Source organism: Kogia breviceps, chromosome 1 (genome assembly GCF_026419965.1).
Source record: "Kogia breviceps isolate mKogBre1 chromosome 1, mKogBre1 haplotype 1, whole genome shotgun sequence".
In the NCBI taxonomy this organism is placed as follows: Eukaryota; Metazoa; Chordata; class Mammalia; order Artiodactyla; family Physeteridae; genus Kogia; species Kogia breviceps.
Genome location: NC_081310.1, coordinates 94,343,801 through 94,360,816, shown reverse-complemented (window position 1 = coordinate 94,360,816; position 17,016 = coordinate 94,343,801).

Below are 17,016 nucleotides of genomic sequence, written 5' to 3'. Positions count from 1 at the left end.
AGTCTGTTCTTCCTTCCGGGCAGATCTTTACTTGGATAGCCAAGTTGCAAACATATCTTATTTTAATAGGAATAAGTGCAGGTATTTCTCATTCTTATATTGAGCCAGGACCATTTTTCAAATATATGAAAAAACATTGTGTTTTAATATAATCCCATTAAATTTTAAAAAATGGTATAAAAATCATCCAAGGTTGTATATTTAAAGATGGTAGAATAACGATATTTTCATTAAGCTCCTCTCTGTTAAAATCTACTAATCCATTGACATTAATTTTTTTTTTTTTTTTTTTTTTTTTTTTTTTTTTTTGCGGTACGCCGGCCTCTCACTGTTGTGGCCTCTCCCGTTGCGGAGCACAGGCTCCGGACGCGCAGGCTCAGCGGCCATGGCTCACGGGCCCAGCCGCTCCGCGGCATGTGGGATCTTCCCGGACCGGGGCACGAACTTGCGTCCCCCGCATGGGCAGGCGGACCCTCAACCACTGCGCCACCAGGGAAGCCCAACATTAATTTTTTTAATGAAAGAATAAAAAAGAGAGAAGGCTTCCTCTTTAATGGATCAAGAAACCTCCACAAACACAAACCACAAACTACAAAACACATCCACCTAATAATGTTAATTCTAGGATAAGATGAGGGGCTATAGGGAAGCCAAATACATGGCTTCTTAGAACATAAGTAAGTTATAATGTCTCCAAAGAAATCTCTCTGTGGAATCTGGGTGAAGAAGGGAGGGCAGAAATTGACATGGCAACATGAAATGTCTATGAATTAAAGCAGAGAATCTGCTCCCATTTCTCTTTTGGAGAACCAAGTCTTTTATACATTTATAAGCACTCCTGTGCTAAAGATCTGAACCTTTTGTCTGTTATGTAGGCTGAACATTTGCTTCCTAAACTTTTTATGTTTATTTAAATTTTACATATAATTTATGTTTCAGTGCTGCCTTTATTGGGATGGGGGCAGAGCAAGGGGTCTTTTAGGTAGTCAAATACATTTTTTCCTATCTTTGGTGCTATGTTTAGAAAATCTTATCCATTCTGAAATTTTTACTGAAATGTTAGTTCATCTGAAATTGATCTTGAAAGTTACCTTTTTGAGGACTTCCCTGGTGGTTCAGTGGTTAAGAATCTGCCTGCCAATGCAGGGGACATGGGTTCAAGCCCTGGTCCAGGAAGATCCCACATGCTGCGGAGCAACTAAGCCCATGCGCCACAACTACTGAGCCTGCATTCTAGAGCCCATGAGCCAAAACTACTGAAGCGCATGCACCTAAAGCCCATGCTCCACAACAAAGAGGAGGCACTGCAATAAGAAACCCGTGCACCACAGCGAAGAGTAGCCCCCACTCGCTGCAACTAGAGAAAGCCTGCACACAGCAATGAAGACCCAACACAGGCAAACATAAACAAAGAAATAAAGAAATAAATTTATTTTTTAAAAGAAATTTACCTTTTAGAATAAATTAATTAATGCAACAGTGAATAAACCAGCCTTTCCACTATCACCTTTATCATATATTAAATTATTATATATGCTCATGTCTATTTTTGAACTTTTGAACTTAGTTTTGCAGCTCTTTAAAGTGGTGGTGCAGGACTAGGTATTCTTAATGAATCATTGCTAAACCCAATAGATGAGAGGGCAGACAGCAGGAGCAAGAAGAACTACAATCCCGTAGCCTGTGGAACAAAAACCACATTTACAGAAAGATAGACAAGATGAAAAGGCAGAGGGCTATGTACCAGGTGAAGGAAGAAGATAAAACCCCAGAAAAAACAACTAAATGAAATGGAGATAGGCAATCTTCCAGAAAAAGAATTCAAAATAATGATAGTGAAGATGATCCAGGACCTTGGAAAAAGAATGGAGGCAAAGATCGAGAAGATGCAAGAAATGTTTAACAAAGACCTAGAAGAATTAAAGAACAAGCAAACAGAGATGAACGATACAATAATTGAAATGAAAAATACACTAGAAGGAATCAATAGCAGAATAACTGAGGCAGAAAAACAGATAAGTGACCTGGAAGACAGAATGGTGGAAATCACTGCTGTGGAACAGAATAAAGAAAAAAGAATGGGGCTTCCCTGGTGGTGCAGTGGTTGAGAGTCCGCCTGCTGATGCAGGGGACACGGGTTTGTGCCCTGGTCCTGGAAGATCCCACATGCCGCAGAGCGGCTGGGCCCGTGAGCCATGTTTGCAGAGCCTGTGTGTCTGGAGCCTGTGCTCCACAACGGGAGAGGCCACAACAGTGAGAGGCCCACGTACCACAAAAAAAAAAAAAAAAAAAAAAAAAAATTAAATTAAATAAATAAAATAAAATAAAATAAAGAATGTTACAAGAGACAAGGAAGGACACTACATAATGTTCAAGGGATCAATCGAAGAAAAACATATAACAATTATAAATATATATGCACCCAACATAGGAACACCACAATACATAAGGCAACTACTAACAACTCTAAAAGAGGAAATCAACAGTAACACAATAATAGTGGGGGACTTTAACATCTCACTTACACCAATGGACAGATCATCCAAAGAGAAAATTAATAAGGAAACAGAAGCTTTAAATGATACAATAGACAAGATTGATTTAATTGATATTTATAAGACATCCCATCCAAAAACAGCAGATTACACTTTATTCTCAAGTGTGCATGGAACACTCTCCAGGATAGATCACATCTTGGGTCACAAATCAAGCCTCAGTAAATTTAAGAAAATTGAAATCATATCAAGCATCTTGTCTGACCACAACCCTATGAGATTAGGAATCAATTATATGTAAAAAAAATGTAAAAAACACAAACACATGGAGGCTAAAAAATACATTACTAAATAACCAAGAGATCACTGAAGAAATGAAAGAGGGAATCAAAAAAATACCTAGAGACAAATGACAACAAAAACACGACGATCCAAAACCTATGGGATTCAGCAAAAGCAGTTCTAAGAGGGAAGTTTATAGCTATACAAGCCTACCTCAAGAAACAAAAAAAAATCTCAAATAAACAATCTAACGTTACACCTAAAGGAGCTAGAGAAAGAAGAAGAAACAAAACCCAAAGTTAGCAGGAAAGAAATCATAAAGATCAGAGCAGAAATAAATGAATTAGAAACAAAGAAAACAATAGCAAAGATCAATAAAACTAAAAGCTGGTTCTTTGAGAAAATAAACGAAATTGATAAAACATTAGACAGACTCATCAAGAAAAAGAGGGAGAGGACTCAAATCAATAAAATTAGAAATGAAAAAGGGGAAGTTACAACAGACATGGCAGAAATACAAAGCATCCTAAGAGACTACTACAAGGAATTCTATCCCAATAAAATGGACAACCTGGAAGAAGTGGACAAATTCTTAGAAAGGTATAACCTTTCAAGACTGAACCAGGAATAAATAGAAAATATGAACAGACCAATCACAAGTAATGAAATTGAAACTGTGATTAAAAATCTTCCAACAAACAGAAGTCCAGGACCAGATGGCTTCACAGGTAAATTCTATCAAACATTTAGAGAAATGCTAACACTCATCCTTCTCAAACTCTTCCAAAAAATTGCAGAGGAAGGAAAACTCCCAAACTCATTCTATGAGGCCACCATCACCCTGATATCAAAACCAGAGAAAGATACTACAAAAAAAGAAAATTACAGACCAATATCACTCATGAATATAGATGCAAAAATCCTCAAGAAAATACTAGCAAACAGAATCCAACAACACATTAAAAGGATCAGGGTCTTCCCTGGTAGCACAGTGTTTGAGAGTTCGCCTGCCGATGCAGGGGACACGGGTTTTTGCCCTGGTCCAGGAAGATCCCACATGCCGCGGAGTGGCTAGGCCCATGAGCCATGGCCTCTGAGTCTGCGTGTCCGGAGCCTGTGCTCTGCAACAGGAGAGGCCACAACAGTGAGAGGCCTGCATACTGCAAAAAAAAGAAAAAGGATCAGACACCATGATCAAGTGGGATTTATCCCAGGGATGCAAGGATTCTTCAATATATGCAAATCAATCAATGTGATACACCATATTAACAAATTGAAGAATAAAAACCATATGCTCATCTCAATAGATGCAGAAACAGCTTTTGACAAAATTCAACACCCATTTATGATAAAAACTCTCCAGAAAGTGATCATAGAGGGAAGCTACTTCAACATAATAAAGGCCATATACAAGAAACCCACAGCAAACATCATTCTCAATGGTGAAAAACTGAAAGCATTTTCTCCACGATCAGGAACAAGACAAGGATGTCCACTCTCACTACTGTTTTCCCACATAGTTTTGGAAGTCCTAGCCACAGCAATCAGAGAAGAAAAAGAAATAAAAGGAATACAAATTGGAAATGAAGAAGTAAAACTGTCACTGTTTGCAGATGACATGATACTATACATAGAGATTTCTAAAGTTGCCACCAGAAAACTACTAGAACTCATCAATGAATTTGGTAAAGTTGCAGGATACAAAATTAATGCACAGAAATCTCTTGCATTCCTATACACTAATGATGAAAAATCTGAAAGAGAAATTAAGAAAACACTCTCATTTACTACTGCAACAAAAAGAATAAAATACCTAGGAATAAACCTACGTAGGGAGACAAAAGACCTGTATGCAGACAACTATAAGACACTGATGAAAGAAATTAAAGATACCAAGAGATGGAGAGATATACCATATTCTTGGATTGGAAGAATCAATATTGTGAAAATGACTACACTACCCAAAGCAATCTACAGATTCATTGCAATCCCTATCAAACTACCAATGGCATTTTTTATGGAACTAGAACAAAAAATCTTAAAATTTGTATGGAGACACAAAAGACCCCGAATAGCCAAAGCAGTCTTGAGGGAGAAAAACAGAGCTGGAGGAATCAGACTCCCTGATTCCAGACTATACTACAAAGCTACAGTAATCAAGACAATATGGTACTGGCACAAAAACAGACATATAGATCAATGGAACAGGGTACAAAGCCCAGAGATAAACCCATGCACCTATGGACAACTAATCTATGACAAAGGAGGCAAGGATATACAGTGGAGAAAAGACAGTCTCTTCAATAAGTGGTGCTGGGAAAACTGGACAGCTACATGTAAAAGAATGAAATTAGAACACTCCCTAACACCATACACAAAAATAAACTCAAGGGCTTCCGCGGTGGCGCAGTGGTTGAGAATCCGCCTGCCGACGCAGGGGACACGGGTTCGTGCCCTGATCTGGGAAGATCCCACATGCCACGGAGCGTCTGGGCCCGTGAGCCATGGCCGTTGAGCCTGCACCTCTGGAGCTTGTGCTCTGCAATGGGAGAGGCCGCAACAGTGAGAGGCCCACGTACCGCAAAAAAAAAAAAAAAAAAACTCAAAATGGATTAGTGACTTAAATGTAAGACCAGGCACTATAAAACTCTTAGAGGAAAACATAGGAAGAACACTCTGACATAAATCACAGCAAGATCGTTTTTGATACACCTCCTAGAGTAATGGGAATAAAACCAAAAATAAACAAATGGGACCTAATGAAACTTAAAAGCTTTTGAAAAGCAAAGGAAACCATAAACCAGATGAAAAGACAACCCTCAGAATGGGAGAAAATATTTGCAAATGAATCATCGGACAAAGGATTAATCTCCAAAATATATAAACAGCTCATGCAGCTCAATATTAAAAAAACAAACAACCCAATCCAAAAATGGGCAGAACACCTAAATAGACATTTTTGCAAAGAAGACATACCGATGGCCAAGAAACACATGAAGAGCAGCTCAATATCCCTAATTATTAGAGAAATGCAAATCAAAACTACAATGAGGTATCACCTCATACCAGTTAGAATGGGCATCATCAGAAAATCTACAAACAACAAATTCTGGAAAGTGTGGAAAAAAGGGAACCCTCTTGCACTGTTGGTAGGAATGTAAATTGATACAGCCACTATGGAGAACAGTATGGAGGTTCCTTAAAGAACTAAAAATAGAATTACCATATGACCCAGCAATCCCACTACTGGGCATATACCCAGAGAAAACCATAATTCAAAAAGACACATACACCCCAATGTTCATTGCAGCACTATTTACAATAGCCGGGACATGGAAGAAAGGTAAATGCCCATTGACAGACAAATGGATAAAGAAGATGTGGTACATATATACAATGGAATATTACTCAGCCATAAAAAGGAACGAAATTGGGTCATTTCTAGAGACGTGGCTGCATCTAGAGACTGTCATATAGAGTGAAGTAAGTCAGAAAGAGAAAAACCAATATCATATATTAACGCATATATGTGGAACCTAGAAAATGGTACAGATGAACCAGTTTGCAGAGCAGAAATTGAGACACAGAAGTAGAGAAAAAACATATGGACACCAAGAGGGGAAAGTGGAGGGTGGTGGTGGTAGTGGTTTGATGAATTGGGAGATTGGTATTGACATTTATATACTGATGTGTATAAAATGGATAGATAAGAAAAAAAGAGGAAAAAATATATGTATATACTAGAGGATAATAATTTAAATACTCAGGCTAAGTGGGACATTCTATTAGGGGCTTTTCCATTCTGTGTTTGAACAGAGAAGTATCCCTATTTGTTGCTTCATGTGTATGAAGAACAAGTAGTCAAAACTGTCTCCTACTATGAGGGGAAAAATTATAACAGATGGCTATTATACCACTTTTGAACACTGGTATTTCCTTTTATGGGGGTTAATGTTTGAATGTGGCATGAGAATTATTACAAGACATGTTAATACTGAAATGTGCAGCTAACTTTCTGTATAAGATTTTATTTTCTCCTGAATTTCTTATTCTACCTGATCATTTAAAAAAATGTATTTATGGGAATGCCAAAAAGAAAACCCAGTAGATGTTGAAAATGGTACTATATAAAAAAATTTAAGGTAGATACTGAATTATTAGTGAGAGTAAAAGGGGGTAAAAATTAAGCACATTTGGAAAAAACAGTAGCTATTGAAGCTGGGTGATGGGTAATGCTGTACTCTGTACTTGTGGGCATGTTCAGAAATGTTCATAATAAAATCTTATTAAAAAAAAAGATTGGGTTGACTCTGTATGGCAACCATTTTGGACCCTCCAATAACAGAAGACCTGCTTTTTAATCTCAGTCTATATTATAACCTCTCATCTGAGTTTGGCGTTTCTCTCAGCAATGGTACCCAAGGATCTTCCAGTTTCCCCTTTCTTGCTTTGGCCTCTTGACAAACTGCTGATGCGGCCCACCATTCATTGTTTTGGAGCAGCTTGTATGAGGTTACTGCAGCCCCATGTGCTGTCCTACAGAGGGAAAGAAGGAGAAATTTCTGGAGGTCCCTGGTTGGCTACTTCCCCCCACCACCTCCCACCCCCACTTTATGGTCAAAGACATTAAAGGTATCCTTTCAATCAAATATTCTTTATTATCTTTCTACACTTGTTTGGAGAAAGCAAGAAACTGATTTTCTTTTAATCATGATTATATGTCCACTTATGAGCTCATACTTCAGTTGTCCTTCTCCCTCTCCTTTAAGTTTCCAAAATCTATATTGCACTCGTATAACAATTACCATGAATCTTGCAGAATTTACTACAGAAATTCCTAGGGCTGAAATATTTCCACTAGAAATATTTCCAAAGTAGGGCAAGTTGCTTCTCCCAAGTGTTTCTCCAGTCACCCAACTGCTGAGTCTCCTCTTACTTTTTTCCTCTGGCACCTTCTTATTATAATACTTTTACAGAAGGCAAAACAAGGAATCAAAATAAACTGGCAAAACGAAAGTGGCAGTAGATTAGAACCTTCCCATAATCACACCAAGACTGTATTTTTTCCAGGCCTTTTGCAAATGGCTTTGCATGCATTTTCATTTAATCCTCAAAATACTCCCATGTAGTATATATTATTATGTCACCGTTTTGCAGATGTGGAAACTGAGGCCCAGGGAGGTTAGTTTCCCAGGACCATGCAGCTAATAGGGATCAGTGCAGAGATTCAGACTCAGTTCTGTCTGAATTCACAGCCTACTATTGAACACCATTTAATGGTGCCTCACAAATCCTCATTTATTCAGGACTCACATCAATACTAAACACTCTTCCTCCCCTCCCAGGACTCTCTCTTGTTGCTGGGTGAGTGACAGCGCTGTTAGCCACTACTGTGGAAAGAAACCTCTGTGACAGTTAGTGGTCTTTTTGCACGTAGGAGACTCAAAATAAAGCAAAATAGCCTATTTGCATGAGTACAATTTGCTCAAATGTCAGCAAACACGAGCTGTGACAAATTTGAAGACAAGGAAAAGGAGGATAAAGCACCACCACTTGGAGAAAGATGGAGAAAGATGGGCAATGACAACAGAGGCTCTGGTGCCCGACCCAAGCCTGGCATCAGCACCTGCCTCCTGCCTGGATGGGGGAGTTGGGACCCACTGGCTGTGTGTCAGGGAGGCTGGAACCCCACGGCTAGAATCTTTTCCTTGCTTAAGTACCTTTCGTCATAAACTCTGAACCACTCAGTGTGAATTTGGATATCAAATAGGATTTTTCCTGGCTGGAAGAACCCAAGGGTGCAAGAGTATAGACATGAGATCACCAAAGACAAGACAATTCACAGTTCTGCCTAGGATGGCCCCTAGAGGCAAAGCAGGAAGGAGACAGGAGTGAACGGGACAGAGAGTGAGGCCGACTGAGCATTTAGTACAGACCATTCCTGAATTAGGTGCTTTATCTAAGGTACATAAGTTTATTGTCACAACCACACTACAAAGTTCAAAAAGGAATCTGCTCAAAACCACATGGCTATTAACTAATGGCCCTGGCGTCCAGCCTGGCGCACTGCACAGCACCCTTCCTATTACACTTCTCCACCTGGGGCAAGGAGGGCAGTACCAGGCACATGCAGCTGAGTTCTCAGTTCTTTGCATCATCTTTCTTATCTGGCACCCAGAGATGGGAAGGGATAGTCAAGTTCAGGGTCAAATCAGCCCATCTACCTCCGAAGCCCCAAAGGATTCTGTGACAGCTGAAAATCTCCCCTTCCTCACAGATGTCTTATAGCATCCCTGGAACTTTGCATGTTCCTCAGAATGCACTAGGCAGGAGCTTTCAGCTCCATGAGGGAAGGGTCTTCCCCCCATGGTGCTGAGGCATAGAATCATGATGGCTGCTTGACAAGATGATGAGTCAAATGCTTGCAGACACCCCCTGCTCATCTTTGCCAACATTGCTGGCAACCATATAAATGGTATTGTAGAGTACTGTGTTCCTAGACTTTGGGATTTTAAATTTTTAATAACTCTGAGGACTGTCATGTTATTGCCTGTGTTTTAATTTGCCAGGCAAATATATAAACCACCCCCAGTTATTATCACTATAATTTTATAAAGAAGGAAACTGTATGAAACATGTAGGAAAGACACCATCTCATCATAAAAACAGGCTTTTCCAAGAAAGGAACTTGGCAAGCATCCGTGGACATATGTATATGTTTCATATTTTGTCACAGATAAATGAAAATATTATCAAGCATCAGCATGAGTCCTTGGGCTAACATTTAGGGACCCCTAATTAAGGTGGAAAGACCTTAGACTGAGAGTCAGGGTACCTGGGGTCAATCCCTGACCTCACTGCTAACAATCTACGTGGGCAAGTTACATCATCTCTCTGGTACTTAGTTTCCTACACCATAGCATGGAATAATAGTACCCATCTTAGACGGTCATTAGAGGATTATGTGAAATAATAAGCCCAAAGCATAGATAAGGAGACTTGTCAATTTCCCCCTCCGTAAAATAAGGGAAATAGAAGAAATGAGCTTTGAGATCCCTTCCAGCTCCCTATGATTCAAGGAAAGTAGCCCAACCGTCCTGACTGAGCCGTATAGCATATACCTAAAAGAGAAGATACTTTCTCCAAGAGAGACTCTCAAAGAGAAAGTATCTCATAAATCTCAGGGCAGAACAGATTTGGGGTGAATGTGAGCAAATTCTCAGCCCCTCTTTCTTTTTTATTTTATTTATTTATTTTTTTATTGAAGTATAGTTAATTTACAATGTTGTGTTAGTTTCAAGTGTACAGCAAAGTGATTCAGTTATATATATATTTATATTCTTTTTCAGATTCTTTTCCATTATAGGTTATTATACAATATTGAGCATAGTTCCTTGTGCTATACAGTAGGTTCTTGCTGTTTACCTATTTTACATATGGTAGTGTGAATATGTTGATCCCAAACTCCTAATTTATCCCCCCACCCTGCTATCCCCTTTGGCAACCATAAGTTTGTTTTCTATCAGCCCCTCTTTCATCCATGGTCTTTCCCCAGTCTTACTAGTAGTAAACAAGTAAAAGCAGCAAACACTCTCATGTTGTTGAAATGCTAGGTTGCCCACCTCAGGAAGCTGAGGGCAGGGTCAGGAGATAAACATAAGAACCTGAAAAATTAAATAACAAAAGATTTCAACCCCAACAGCATACTGGCTTTGAGCCCACTGTTTGCATCAGGACCCCTAAGTCCTATTCCATCTCACTTCTAGACTGCAATGCTCTCAAGAATGTCAAATCTCAAGAGAAGGCAGGGGAAGACGGTTGGCCCAGAGCATGCGTGCTGTGCTCCTCCACGTGCGTGAAGGATGAGGCAGTGGGGTGTCCTTGCTTCTCCCTCCACCGTCCTCCCACCTCTGGGCCTCATCCACCTGAAACCCACCAGGAGAGAGGGACCCCACACGCCTCCAGTTGTCTAGTGGGCAGATAATCACTTGCTCTTCCTCTCATGCAAGGAGATTTACACGTTAGGTGTATGAGGCCAGAGAGGTTAGGCAGGAGACACATTTTCCAAAGCTCCAAGAATGCTTTAAAAGCACTATAGGCTCAATGCATCAAGCTCCAGGCTGGATACAGGTGCATGGGTGGCACCTGCCTTTGCCTAACTGTTGGACTTCATCTTGTCTCCAGACCCCATTGCCTCACTGTCACAAAACCTGGCTCAAGTCCAGAGACTTCCGTGAAGAGCATCTTTAGGGTTAGTCCCGTCAGCCTCAAGAGGTTCTGAAAGCTGGCCATCATAGGAGAAAGTCCATGAATGAGAGAGTGTGTGTATGTTCATATTTCTCATCGGGGAAGAGTGAAGGAAATCAAGGATGCAGTTTGCCAAAGGTTCCCCAAGCATCAGCATGTTATCAGATAATGTTCTGAAGGTCATCTTCAAAAGCCAAAGTGCAGTTGAAGGTCAGGATGCCCAAGGGAAGTGGCTTTAGCAGCTTTCACTAGGAAAGGAAGATGCAGCAGAGTACAGCTCAGAGCCTCACCACTAACTTACCCAACTTCCTCAGCCAGCTAGAGGAAGCTGCATGCAGCCCTCCAGATTCCAGAATTTGGCTCAGGGCTACATAAGAGGATGGAGCTGGTAGAGGGCAGCAGTGGAGGTTTGAAAGAGATTACAGAGCTGGAGAATGTTTCATAGCTGCCAACATCCGGTTCCCCCTCTGTTCTTTTAAGGCAAAGCTCAAGGAACACCTGAGGAGGGCAGGAGGCAGGTTTCTGAGTCAGGGTCTCTCCTTTTTTATTATTTGCCCATGTGAGCCAGAAGCTTTCAAACAAAACTCAGCAAGTTTTATTGTCTTTTTCTGCACAGCAGAGATAGTTTCTGTAAGAGCTGTCACAATTAAAATGGCACCTTAAGAGCATCTACATAGCTATAGAATTAAATACTAAAAGAGATGAAACTCTTCAAGTGCACAAACTATGGTCCCCTCTAGCATCTCAAGCTCTCGCCTCTCTTCCCAGAAAGAACTGACGTTTAAAATACTTCAGGTCTCCACAGGAAATTTGCTGAGGATGCAAGAGTGAAATGTAATAGGGTCTGCTTTGTGCTTGATCACCTCTCTGCCAGTGGGGACATGTAGTATTGGAAAGAATGACAGGTCACACAAAAAGGGCAGGGAAAGACCACCAGGGTGACATCCTGGGAGAGGCAGCTCTTCGGTGAGAAATCCTCCTCCAGAGCAGGGAGGGCTCTGCTAGGACCTGCCAGGGCTGAACTGCAGCCGAAAACTCCATCTCCCCTGGGTGGATGTGCCTAAAAGTGGCTTTGGGCAGATTTGCAATAAGCCAAAAAAATGTATTTCACACATATATTGAGCTGGGGCTGACATGTCAGGCATTGCCCAGAGCACTGTGTTAATCAGGGTTCTCCAGAGAAACAGAACCAAAGGTGATATATTGTGTGTAGGTATGTATGTGTATGTGTATGTATACATACGTACATACATATATGTATACGTATTTGTACACCATGTTTGAGAAGGTCATGAGAACCACACTCACCTGGATGCCAAATGTATTCTTCCCTGTTCCAATTGGTAACAGCAGTACTACCACCTAATCGAGTCAATTACCTTTGTTTTCTTTTCTTGCTGTCTGGTCTTTTGTCACAAAGAGTTTAAAGTGGCCAGATAGCAGCTATAGCTTATAGTCCAATGGGACTAGCAATTCTCCTGGAGGAAGCATTTCTTCATTGTGAATTAGACTTCCAACCCACAGAGACTAGAGTTATGGGAATGGGATATACAGATCCCCTAAGTCTGTCACTGGAAGTGATGGAAGTAGGTTCACTTCGACTTCTACACTTTGGTCTCAGATTCATGTGCTCTACATATCAGGGACATAGCACAAGAATAATCACTGATTTAAGATGTATAGTATATTCTGAAAGATGAGCCCTATCATTTCAAGGTATCATCTCCAAGCTGGTGCTGTCTTCAGGTATCCATTTTATCACTCTGACATGCTAGCAGCATCTAGATGGTGCTGCATATCATAGAGAAAGTGAAACTCATAGTCATGTGCTCACTGTCACCCTTCCTTTGCTATAAAGTGTTCCTTGGTATGATGTGATATTATGTTGACTCCAGTGTCAGTGGATCATATGCTTTAGAAGCCCTCAAAGAGTGGTACTAGCTGAGGTTTTGAAGGTAGGAAAGACAAACTCAAATGTGAAATATCTGTTGATTCTAATCAAGATGAATTATTGCTCTTGCAGAGTAGAAAGGATCCCATGTTGCCAAGTTGCTACCAAGTGGTTGGTTTGTCTTCTTGGAATGGTGCCATCTTGGTGAGGGAGGGGGTCAGTTTGGTCTACATTGCTGCATGGACACTTGACAATTGCAATAGCTAGATTAGGCTTGGTGAGTGGGAAAGCCATGCATGTTTCCTGTCACCATGAACATTCCATTATGTGTCCATTGTGCCGGCACTGGGGTGACCGGTGAGAAAAACAGGCTGAGTCATTCTGTCCACGTGGTTGCTTAGTGCCTCTTCTGTGAGGGATGCTGTCTGGGGCATTAAATAAGGGATGCAAAGATCTTCCTTCTTTGTACTCACTCCCATAAGTCCATCCACCTTATGTCCTCCCCAGGTCTCTTTGTCTCTGATCTTGAAATCTTTCTTCTTCCAGGCTCCTGTACCATTAGCCATGGAAAAACAGATGTTTCAGAAGCTTGCACTTGATCTTCATTGCACGAGCTCTTACACCACAGTCCTAGGAAGCTTGTGAGGTTTCTATCAACTACCAGATATATATACTCCAATTATTCTAATTCCCAGGGACTGAGGAAATTACCAAGTGTGAGTCCATGGACCTAGTGAATGTACTGTGAGCCAGACCTAGGACCCCTCCTCTAACAACAGACTATGATAATTATCTGGGTCCCAGATATCACTGTCAACTTGGCACCTGTGTCAAGCAGTCTTCAAAATGCTTGGGCAGTCCTCTTCCCCCAGTATATGCTTACCTGAGTAAATGGCCAGGGACCTTTTGGTGAAGGCATGGGAAAACCATTACCATTAACACATACTATAATATTTATAGGGTCTTTCTACCTGGGCACCCAGCCTTTCTGTTAATGGGTTCTGGATCTGAAAACTGACTCACATCTGGAAGCTGGGTAACAGACCTTGACTTTTAATTAGGGTGCCTGTCCTTAGTCTTCTGACCATGTATCCTTGGTTTCTTTGACTATATAGATTAAGCAATGTTCTTATTGGCTGTCCATTTTTCTTGCCCCTAGAGATGTCATGCTTTACTCTGCATCTCCATGGCTCTCTAAGAGTGTGACTCACTGGCTGTATTCAAAGCTTGTCACTCATTATGATAATTATATCCAGGGTCAATGAGATGTGGTTATCCAGCTTCTAGGAGACCTCTAGGCATGAGCAGTTCACCGTCTCCTGAGACAGCTTATTCCACCATTAGACATCCAATTTTCTGGAAATCCTTTCTTATGCAACAGAAATATGCTTCATGGAATTTCTATCCATGTAGCCACAGCTTTAGGTATTTTCAGGTAGCTACCTTGCAAATCTTCTCCCTTATTTCCCTCACAATGACTAATTCCTCTTGCTTTGAGACTAATTTCAACAGAGTCAGACCTTCACATTTACCAGGAAAATCAGAATGCTCATCCTAGGTTATCTGGAGGGGAAAGAGAACAATGTGCCCCACTGAGGTGTGGCAACATAATAATAAAATTATAATAATAAACAGACAACATGTATGAAGTGTTTACTATGTGCCAGGCCCTGTGCAGAGCACTTGACTCACATTATTCTCACAACAACAAGTCATTTATGCAACAAATATTTATTAAGCACCTAAATCATTCTAGAAACTGGAGATACAGCAGTAGAGAATACAAAAAAAACCCTGCCCTTATAGAGCTTACATTCTAGATGTGGGAAACAGGCAATAAATAAGATAATTAAGTGCTATATATAGTATGTTAGGTGTTGAGTGTTAAGGAGTATAATAAAATGAGGAAAGAAGACAGGAAATGACGCACAGTTTGCAATTCAGAGATCATGTTCAAGAAAAGTCTCACTAAAAAAGTAACTGAGTGAAGACCTGGAGGAGGTAATAGAACGACCTTTGTGATAACTGGGGAAGACCGTTCCAAGGAGAACAAACATTATGGGCAAAGACCCTGAGGTAGGTATTATTATCTCCATTTTACAGATGGTTAAATGACTTGCCCATCAGCCACTGCTTGAGGATGGAGCCAGAATTCAAACTCAAGGCTACTTGACATGAGACCTGGTACATTATATACCTGCCCAATGACAGAGTGTAAGCGACCTTAGACAAACCAGAAATGCTCTATATTACAGATGGTGACCCAAAGGCCTAAAAGAGGAAAGCAACTTGCTCAGATGAACACTTGAAGATAATGGCGGAGCTGAGACCAGAGGGCTGTCATTTCAAATGCACCATCCCTGCCTCCAGAATCCAAACATTTATTCTCTGGCTAGAAATCTCTCCCAAACCAATGAATGAACTTGGCAAAACTTTATCAAAGTATTTTACTGGGAGGTATTTTAAAGAGTCTTGTCTTGACCCAACAGCATAAACGATGTCTAGCTCTGATTCCTCTAATTGGCAGTGGGTAATGAGGCATAGTCCATAAAGTTAGATCCTTCTAAACTTGAAAACAGGCTCCACACTTTTCTCACTATGTGATCTTGGGCAAGTTATTAAGCATCTCTGAGTCCCAGTATCATCATCCATGGAACAAGGATAGAAATGTGTCTCAGGGATGTGGTAAGGCTTAGATAAAATAATATGTATACAGCACCTTGCACAGTGAATGGAATACAGGAGATGCTCTAAATGTGTTCATTGTCTTCTTCCCTATGTAATTAGTTGTATTTTCACATGCACAACTCTTGCTTTCTTAATGTATTATAATTTTATTGAGGGTTGAGAGGTTGTCATATATGTAGGTACTCACCACATTTTATATTATATGGTGGTACATAGTGAATGCTTACAAGGGATTATTTGATTGCTGGATTAATGGGGAAGAGAAAGAAGAGTGATTATTGCTTTGGGATTCTATTGATGCAACAGTCATCTGGTTGCAACATGTGCCAGCTCACCATAGTTGTTTGGGCCGATGTGACTGGCCAGGAGGTATCCTCTTACTCCTTCAAAAGTCAGTATGTGTCATTCTGGAAGACAGACCAGTATTCAGGTAGAGGAAGACATTTCTTCAGTCAAGAGAAGAGAAGTAGTTGTCAGCACCAGGACATCCCAGCCCTTAGTAGGTTCTTGCAATTTCCTGGTAAGAAGCAGAATTCCAGTTTAACTCACAACTTTAACACCCTCTACCCACACATCTTTCATCAGGACTGCTATCAAAGAGTCAAATTGACCGATTTCAGTTTTTATTTCTTTTGCCCACCCTCTGGCAAGATCTCAATAAGCAGCTAACCAGCTGAAAATAGGAGGAGAAGGAAAAGGCCTGGGCCTAGATGATTCAGGAAATGGCTCATCAGCCATCCAAAATTGAAGTTACTTTTTCATTCATATAATGTGGAGAAAAAGGTCTCTGTGATAAATATTAGGAATAATTCAGTGGGGTAACTGTTTATAATTTCTTTTTTAAGAAAGAAAAAGTGAATCATTTGTGTTATCCTTTCCCCTACATTAGCTTGTTTAGTCCTCATAACAACCCTGTGAAATAGTTATTATTACCCATGTTTTATAGACGAAGCAATGGATACCAGGAATATTAAATAACTTGCTTGCGATTATACAGCTGATAAATTGAAAACCCAGGACTTACATCGACATGCTTATAATTTGAGTCCAGTGGTTTTCCTCTGCACCTCATTTTTCTGCCTCCATTTCAAAAAGATTGATAAAGGATAGTCTCTCCTGACCCTATTATGAAGGGTCAATGAATATTAAGAGGGAGCATTGTAGAACTATCTTCTCTTTTTGTGAATAGTACAGAGAACCAGCCTTAATACAAACAGATTTTTTTTAGAGAAAAAAATAGCTTTCAGAAGTTAATAATGTATCTAATATTAGTTTGTACTTGTCTCTGAATAACTGAGAAGACCCCACAGACATGATGCTTCATCCCCAACCACTACGGAGAGGGGGAAAGGGTGTCAATGTTCCCATTTTGTGGCTGCAGGATCAAGAGGAGAGAAAGAGAAGGTATAGCAA